At 40.2% G+C, this 7928-nt stretch overlaps 1 non-coding gene across 1 annotated transcript; it reads right to left on the reverse strand.

Moving 5' to 3' along the window:
* Nucleotides 1–4509: 4509 nt before the first annotated feature.
* On the reverse strand, nucleotides 4510–4613 carry LOC118855610. Its single transcript, XR_005010779.1, has one exon. It is a non-coding gene; the product is annotated as a U6 spliceosomal RNA (small nuclear RNA).
* Between the last annotated feature and the right edge of the window lie 3315 nt (nucleotides 4614–7928).

Consider the following 7928-nt stretch of genomic DNA (forward strand, 5'->3'; position numbering starts at 1 on the left):
GCACAGAAGAGCTATGCCCAATCCCGGAGGACTAATGGTGAAGCATACTATCTGCCTCCAGAGAAAGAACTGATGTTGTTTGAATACAGACTGAAGCATGTTATTTTTCATGTTCTTCCTTTCATTCTTTTTCTTTTATTTGAGTCTTCTTGTACAAAATGACTGATATGGAAATGTTTTACATGACTGCCCATGTATAATCTATATTGGATTGCTTACAGTCTCAGGTAAGGTAAGGGAGGGAGGGAGAGAGAGAATTTAGAACTAAACATTTGAAAAAAGATTGTTAAAATTGTTTTTACAGATAATTGGGAAAAATAAAATATTAAATTAATAATTAAAAATAAATAAAATATATATATATGTATGCATATACGTTAAATAATTTGTTCTACATTAACTTTAAACACTAATGAAACCAAACAGGCATGCATTTAAGATCATTTACACTTTTAAATGCATTTCTATGTACAATATATTCGTAATCACTAAAATTGTTCTCATTCTTCCCTTCAATTCATCTCAATATTTGTATACACCATTTTTTGCATTCTTAGAATCAATGTGCATACTGTTCTGGTTTATTTTCTTTGCTCATATTACTTCAATTAGTCCTTCCAAATTTCTTTATATTGTTCATGTTTATCATGTTTTGATGGTATTGTTGTTAATATTTCATTTCATTGCTAAACAATTTTATTCAGCCCTTCACCAACTATTTGGCATTTAAATTGCTTACAAATCTTTGTAATTACAAATAATGTTGTTATATATATTTTTGAATTTATATCTCTTTAGGAAATCACTTAGGACTCAAAACCACAAATGGGATCATAGGGTCAAAAGTTAAGCTGATTTTTGTGACTTGTGTGCTGCTGGATTGACCACCTAAGAGATTCTGTCACTTGAAATCCTGTCAACAATTTGTCTTTTAGTACCTGCTTCTCCACAGCCCCTCCACCATTGAATTTTGTCACTTAGTTATTATTATTATTGTTAATTTTGCCAGTATGATGGTTGTGACCTCAAAGTTGTTATAGTTTCTCTCTCTCTCTCTCTCTCTCTCTCTCTCTCTCTCTCGTGAAGTTGAACATTTTTCAAATATGCTACAGTGGAAAAGTATGTTACTATAGTGGAGTAAGAGAACTTCCATTTGAATCTTGTCCCTGAAGCTTATTACCTGTGGGACCTTGGTTGAGTCCTTAAACTCTCTGGGGCTATCTTTCCTCAACAATTAGAACCTGGCATTGGGACTAGTTGGAACTGGGGTGGAGAACTCTTCCCTCACCAATGAAGGATCTCTCTCAGCTCTGGACTACCGCATGTGGTGACTACATTCAGTCCTAGGGAAGCATAACTTTCTAAAAGAATGGTCAGGTTTGAATTCTTTGACTCTTTATACCCCCAACCTGGCACCCCAAGGAAAATTATTTGAAGTTTAGGTTTTAGCTCATCTTTTGGGGCCTCCCCAAAGTGTAAGAGTAGAAAGTTCTTCAATGTACAATATAGATCAGATATAGGACAGATATTTATTTCCAAATGATCTGATGTTCAACATTAGGTTTATCTTTTAAGCCTTTATATACTACATTGCCATTGTTTTTCTGAGTTCTGTGATGACTGGGACTTTGACTTTATTCTCATTTTCCAATAGATTTTTTTTTCCAGAGGCGATCAGGATTAAGTGACTTGCCCAGGGTCACACAGCTAGTAAGTACTTAAGGCAAAATTTGAACTCAGGTCCTCCTGACTCCAGGGCCAGTGCTCGGTCCACTGCACCACCTCACTGCCCTGTCCAGTAGATTTTTGCATGATTTCATTTATTCTTTGTGACTTTTTCATTGACATGTTTCTTTTCATTTTTTGTAAATAGTTTATCTCCTTTATCTCTCATTTTTGTTTGCTTGAATTGTAATCATCCTTTAATGCACTTATTATACAATTTATTTTTTCTTCTGGTGTTTCTTCCATTTCTTCTGCTGCAGAATTAACTATATTATTCCTTTTGTGTATTGATAATGAATAATTTTGTATATTAATTTTGTCTCAGTTCTTTTGTTTCACGATTTTTTTATTGACTTGAGAGTTTTTTTCCTTTTTTTTTTTTGACGTGTTCATTATCTATTAGATAAGCCCTGCTTTCTCCTTTGCTGTTTCTTTCTCTTTAACATCTTGAGGCAAATGACCTTGAATTTAAGCAGAGATTCCCTCCTCCCGCAGTAGATTAACCTGGTCCCTCCCTATCTTCCCAGCCTTCTGACATCTTACTCTTCTTCACATAATCTGTGGTCCCATGCATGACACAGGTCTCCTTGCTGTTCCTTACATACGTCAGTCACTCTGTCTACTCTGCTTTTTCACTGGCTGCCTGCGCCAACCCCGGCCCCCCACCCCCGCCGCCTGGACCTCTCCCCCTTTGCCTTCCTGCTTCCTTGGTCTCCTTTCTGCATCAGCTAAAGTCCCATCTCCTGCAAGAAGCCTTTGTCAGTCTCCCTGAGTAATGCTGTCTTTCTCAGTTGATTATCTCCGCTTGACCTTGTAGGTATCTTGTTTGCTCGTATGCTTCCCCCCTGCATTAGACTGTGAGGTCCTTGAGACTGGGGGCTGCTTTTGCCTTCTTTGTATCCCCAGTACCTAGCACAGAGTAGGCATTTACTAAATGCTTGTTGACTGACTGGGTTCTCTTGCCCTGTCTTACTTGGGGTTGGGTGTGGCAGCACAATGGGGAAGGGACTGCCAGATATTCAAGTCCCAATCTTCACTGCTGGGACTGTTGTTGCTTTTTCTCTGGGCAGTTGTAGGCTCTCTGTAGGCTGACTATCTCCTTGGGGCTGCTTCCCCACAGTGGCTTTTACTCTTTCTTCCCTAGTCAGGTAGGGGGAGATGGCAACAACAGCTCTGGATCCTCTCTGTCCTGCCCTCTCCCTGGGGGAGAACATGGTCATAGTGACTCCATTCTCTCTTCCTATCGATCTCTCGCTTACCTAGCTCCCAATGGAGATTTAGATGATCACCAGATTCCCTCTTTGCCACTCTCGCCAGAGAACCATTGTGGGGAGGAGCATGAAGAGGGAAGTGCTTTTTTCTCATTTCCTTAGGACCAGGCTTTGGAGGAAAAAAATTGCGGCCCTTGCTGTCCCTCACCTTGGATCCCGGGCAACACACAGCAGGGGCAGCTATTACAAGCCTTTGGTCTTTCTTTGTGGATACTTATTGCTCTGCTCAGGAAGGCCACAATAATGGCCCCTGAGGACTATGTCTCTTTATTGAATTGGTTCCAGGTGGTTATCAGTGGAGAAGCCATCTCTTGTCAGAACTTTTCTGAAAACGTGGTTGACTATTATGTGTCTAGGATAACACGAAGGCATAGTTCATTGACAACTCTAGACTCAGTTCAAACTTTACCCAGGGTTAAAAGAAATTAGGCCTAAAAAAAAAAACCTATGAAAGGTCAGTCTGACCAGAACTTGGCAGTAGACAATCTACAATATAACCCCACAAAGATATTTGTCCCCTTTCAGCAGAAATTTTTTTTGGTGATCCTGTTTATTTATTTGTAAATAGTATTTTATTTTTTCCAATTACACATAAAGGTAGTCATCAACATTCATTTTTTAATTTTGCTTTATTTATTTTTGTTTTTCAACATTTACTTCCACAAGATTTTGAGTTCCAAATTTTCTCCCCATCTCTCCCCTCCCCCCACTCCAAGATGGCATCCATTCTGATTACCCCCTTTCCCCAATCTGCCCTCCCTCATTCCCTTCCCCCTTACTTTCTTGTAGGGCAAGACAGATTTCTATCCCCCATTGCCTGTATATCTTATTTTCCAGGTGCATGTAAAAACAATTTTTAACATTTGTTTTTAAAACTTTGAGTTCCAAATTCTCTCCCTTCTTCCCTCCCCACCCATCCTCATTGTAAAGGCAAGCAATTCGATATGTTATACATATGTAGTTATGCAAAACACTTCTATAATAGTCATGTTGTGAAAGACTAACCATATTTTCCTCTATCCTACCTTGTCCCCCATTTATTCTATTCTCTCCTTTGACCTTATTCCTTTCCGAAAGTGTTTGCTTCTGACTACCCCCTCCCTCAATCCGCCCTCCCTTCTATCATCCCCCCTCTCTTATCCCCTTCCTCCTACTTTCCTGTAGGGTAAGATACCCAATTGAGTGTGTATGTTATTCCCTCCTTAAGCCAAATCCAATGAGAGTAAGGTTCACTCATTCACTCTCACCTCCCTCCTCCATCACTCCAATGTGGAAGCTTTTTCTTGCCTCTTTTATGTGAGATCATTTATCCCATTCTACCTCTCCCTTTCTCCTTCTCCCAGTACATTCCTCTGACCCTTTAATTTTATTTTTTAGGTATCATCCCTTCATATTTAATTCACCCTGTGCCTTTTATCTCTCTCTCTCTCTATATATGTATATATATAATACACACACACACACACACACATATATGTATATTCCCTTCAACTACCCTAATACTGAGAAAGGAAAAAATATGGAACACTTCATGAATTTACATGTCATCCTTGTGCAGGGGCCATGCTAATCTCTGTATCGTTCCAGTTTTAGTATATGTGTTGCTGAAGCAAGCACCCAACATTCACTTTTTAAATGAGATTTTGAGTTCTAAAATTTTCTCCCTCCCTTCACCCTCCCTCCCTCTTCCCCAAGATGTCAAGCAATCTGATATAGGTTATACTTGTGCAGTCATGTTAAACATATTTCCATATTACTTATGTTGTGAAAGCAGAATCAGAACAAAAGGGAAAAACCACGAGAAAGAGAAAACAAAACAAAAAAGAAAACAGTCTGCTTCAATCTTCATTCAGACTCTATAGTTCTTTCTCTGGATGTGGATAGCATTTTCCAAGATGAGTCATTTGGAATTGTCTCAGATTATTGTATTGCTGAGAAGAGCTAAGTCTGTCATAGCTTATCATCGCACAGTGTTCACCAGAAAATTGTTATTGGTCCTTGGAGAAGATATCCAACCAAACTATGGGAAAATCTGCATGATGTGATTCAGAGTGAAGTGAGCAGAACCAGAACAATTTATGCAAGGACAATATTGCAAAGTCAAATGACTTTGAAATGTTATGCCTTGCCCCCCCCTTCCAGCTTCTCCATCTTGCCCCAGCTCACCCCACTGTTTTTACTTTCATCTCCACGAACCCCACTGTTTGTGTTCCCTTCTCCACGGAAATAATCCTGCCTCAGCTTGTCCCACTGTTTGTGTCCCCATCTCCGTGGAAATCTAATTGTGTTCTTTCCCTTTAAATACTCTTTCTCTTCCTTTACTCAGGGCTGTTCGATTTGAGTAATTACTCCCAACAGTTGCGTGCTTCAGTAAATCCACATCTAAATTTATATCCATGTCTCGCTCGCTTTTTTTCAGCACAACAGAAAGACTTAGGATCTCTGATCATTAAAATGACTAACCAGGACTCCAGAGGCCTCAAGATGAAATAGGCTGCCCACCTCTGGATAGAGAGATGGTGGACTCAGAATAGAGACAGACACTTTTTAAATATGACCAATTTAGGAATCTGTTTTGACTACAAGTTTGTAACAGAGATTTTGTCGTTTCATCCTTTGGGACAGGGTTGGGGGAAGGTGTGAAGTGGACCTTTGAAGAAAATATTAATTATAAAGATTAAAAAAAGACATCTAATGGCACTACAATAATCTTTCATGCAGGTATCTAGCTTGTATTAGAGGAGTAACAAATGTTTGCAGGGACAGACTGAAACAGAGAAGCAACATGGGTCGTACAAACAAGATTCATACAGGATAAGCTGGAAATACCCAACCAATGAGTGAAGGCACTAGAATTAAGAGATCAGAAAAGCCTTCCTAGAGAAGGTAGGATTTTATTTGGGACTTGAAGGAAGCCAAGGAAGCCAAGGAAGCCTGGGAGGTGGAGATGAGGGAGAGCATTCTAGGCATAGGGAACAGTCGGGGAAAATTCTCAGTCTGAAGATGGAATGTTTTGTTCAAGAAACAGAAAAGAGGCCAGTGCATGTAGGGGATGAGGTTAAGGTTTAGCCTTTGGCAAAAACCAGGATTTTATATTTGATCCTGAAGGGGGTATAAATTGACCTCTCTCAGCAACAGCTTGGACAAGTGTGTGTGGCAGAGTGAGGAATCCAAGATCACACCTAGATTGTGACTGTGAGGTTGGTGGTATGTATTCTGAAGTTTGGAAAAAAAAATATAAAGCTGAAAAAGAAGACAATTTGGAGGGCCTATTTATTGTTAGAAATAATATAATAAAGCAGCCTGTGGCTGCTTCTTATTCGGAGTAATTTTGTGAGTGTATGCATTTTTCTGCCTTGGAGTGCTCCATGTGAACTTGTGACCTCATTCTTTCTCAAGGCAGCTTTCTGTGTTTCTCACACAAAATCTTCACACCACTTGCACTGGTCATTCCCCATGCCTAGAATGCACTCCCTTGTCACCTCTGACTTGACAGAATCCCTTTCCTCTTCCAAGGTATAGTTCCAGCACTAACTCCTACCCAAAGCTATCCTGATCCCCCAGCTGCTAGCACCAACCATTCCTCAAAATTTATTCCGTATGTACTTATATATGGATGCCTTCTCCCCCAGTGGAACATATGCTCCTTTAGAAAAGGGATTGTTTCTGTCTTTTTGTTTGAATCTCCAGTGTCTAGGAATGCCTGATCTATACAAGGTATTTTTTGACTGCTTAATCTTTGAACTTGGGCTTGTTAAGGGACCTAGATTCTTGTAGCTCTCTGCCCAACCAGGAGATTCAACCCTAGCAAAACTGGTCAAACAGGACCTTGGGGAAGGTATTTTTTTTTAAAGTTACTGGTCCATCCTGTGTTTATCTTAGCCCTCTTATGAACCATTGCCCTGTTAACTCACATCCTTAATATATTTATTTTACTTGCTTTTTTGGCAGGGCAATTGGGGTTAAGTAACTTGCTCAAGGTCACACAGCTAGTACGTGTCAAGTGTCTGAGGCCGCATTTGAACTCAGGTCCTCCTGACTCCAGGGCTGGTGCTGTACTTACTGTGCCACCTAGCTGCCCCCCTTAATATATTTATATGCCTGACTGTGGTGTGTATAAATATATTTTTGGTTTTGTTTTTTTTGGGGGGGGGGAAGGCAGGGCAATTGGGGTTAAGTGACTTGCCCAAGGTCACACAACTATTAAGCATGTCAAGCTTCTACAGCCACATTTGAACTCAGGTCCTCCCAACTCCAGGGCCAGTGCTCTACTCACTGCACCGCCTAGCTGCCCCAATATGGTATTTTAAAAAAATGTTTATTGATCTTTTATTTTTATGTCAGAAGTTTTTGTTAAAGTTAAGTTCTTAGTAGAAAGTAATGATTTGATTAAACTGATTTTTATTTTCATGGGTGATTTGTATATTTGCCTTTGAACTGACACTTCTCCCACAGAACCAATATTTGTTTGAATTTGGCATACTTGAAAAAAAAAAGGCCAAACCAAGTTTGTGAGCCTTGGGGAACATGTACACAACAAATTGCGAAGTTTTAATGGGCCTACCCTAAAACAACAGCACAAAATTTCAAAAGAGTCTCGCTAAGGAGGCCATTCTACCAGTCCTAGGGTAGTCAGTCGCGGAACAGAAGCTCTCTGCCACTGATCTTGGCGGAGCACATCTCCAAGGCTTGTGTGGTGCCATGTTGGTAGTGGTTGGGCTGCTTGGTTGCCTTCGATAACTAAAACGGTTACTAGGTCCCTGCTGTGAGCTGTTGTTGGGACTTGGAAGTCAGGGATGCCTGGGTTCAAAGGCCAATTCGGATACTCAATAGCTATGAGAACATGGGCAAAACACTTAACCTCTCTGTGCCTCAGTTTCCACACATGTAAACTAAGGCAGTTGGACTCGATGGCCTCTAAGACCCCTTTCA

The sequence above is a fragment of the Trichosurus vulpecula genome, chromosome 6, assembly GCF_011100635.1.
Source record: "Trichosurus vulpecula isolate mTriVul1 chromosome 6, mTriVul1.pri, whole genome shotgun sequence".
In the NCBI taxonomy this organism is placed as follows: Eukaryota; Metazoa; Chordata; class Mammalia; order Diprotodontia; family Phalangeridae; genus Trichosurus; species Trichosurus vulpecula.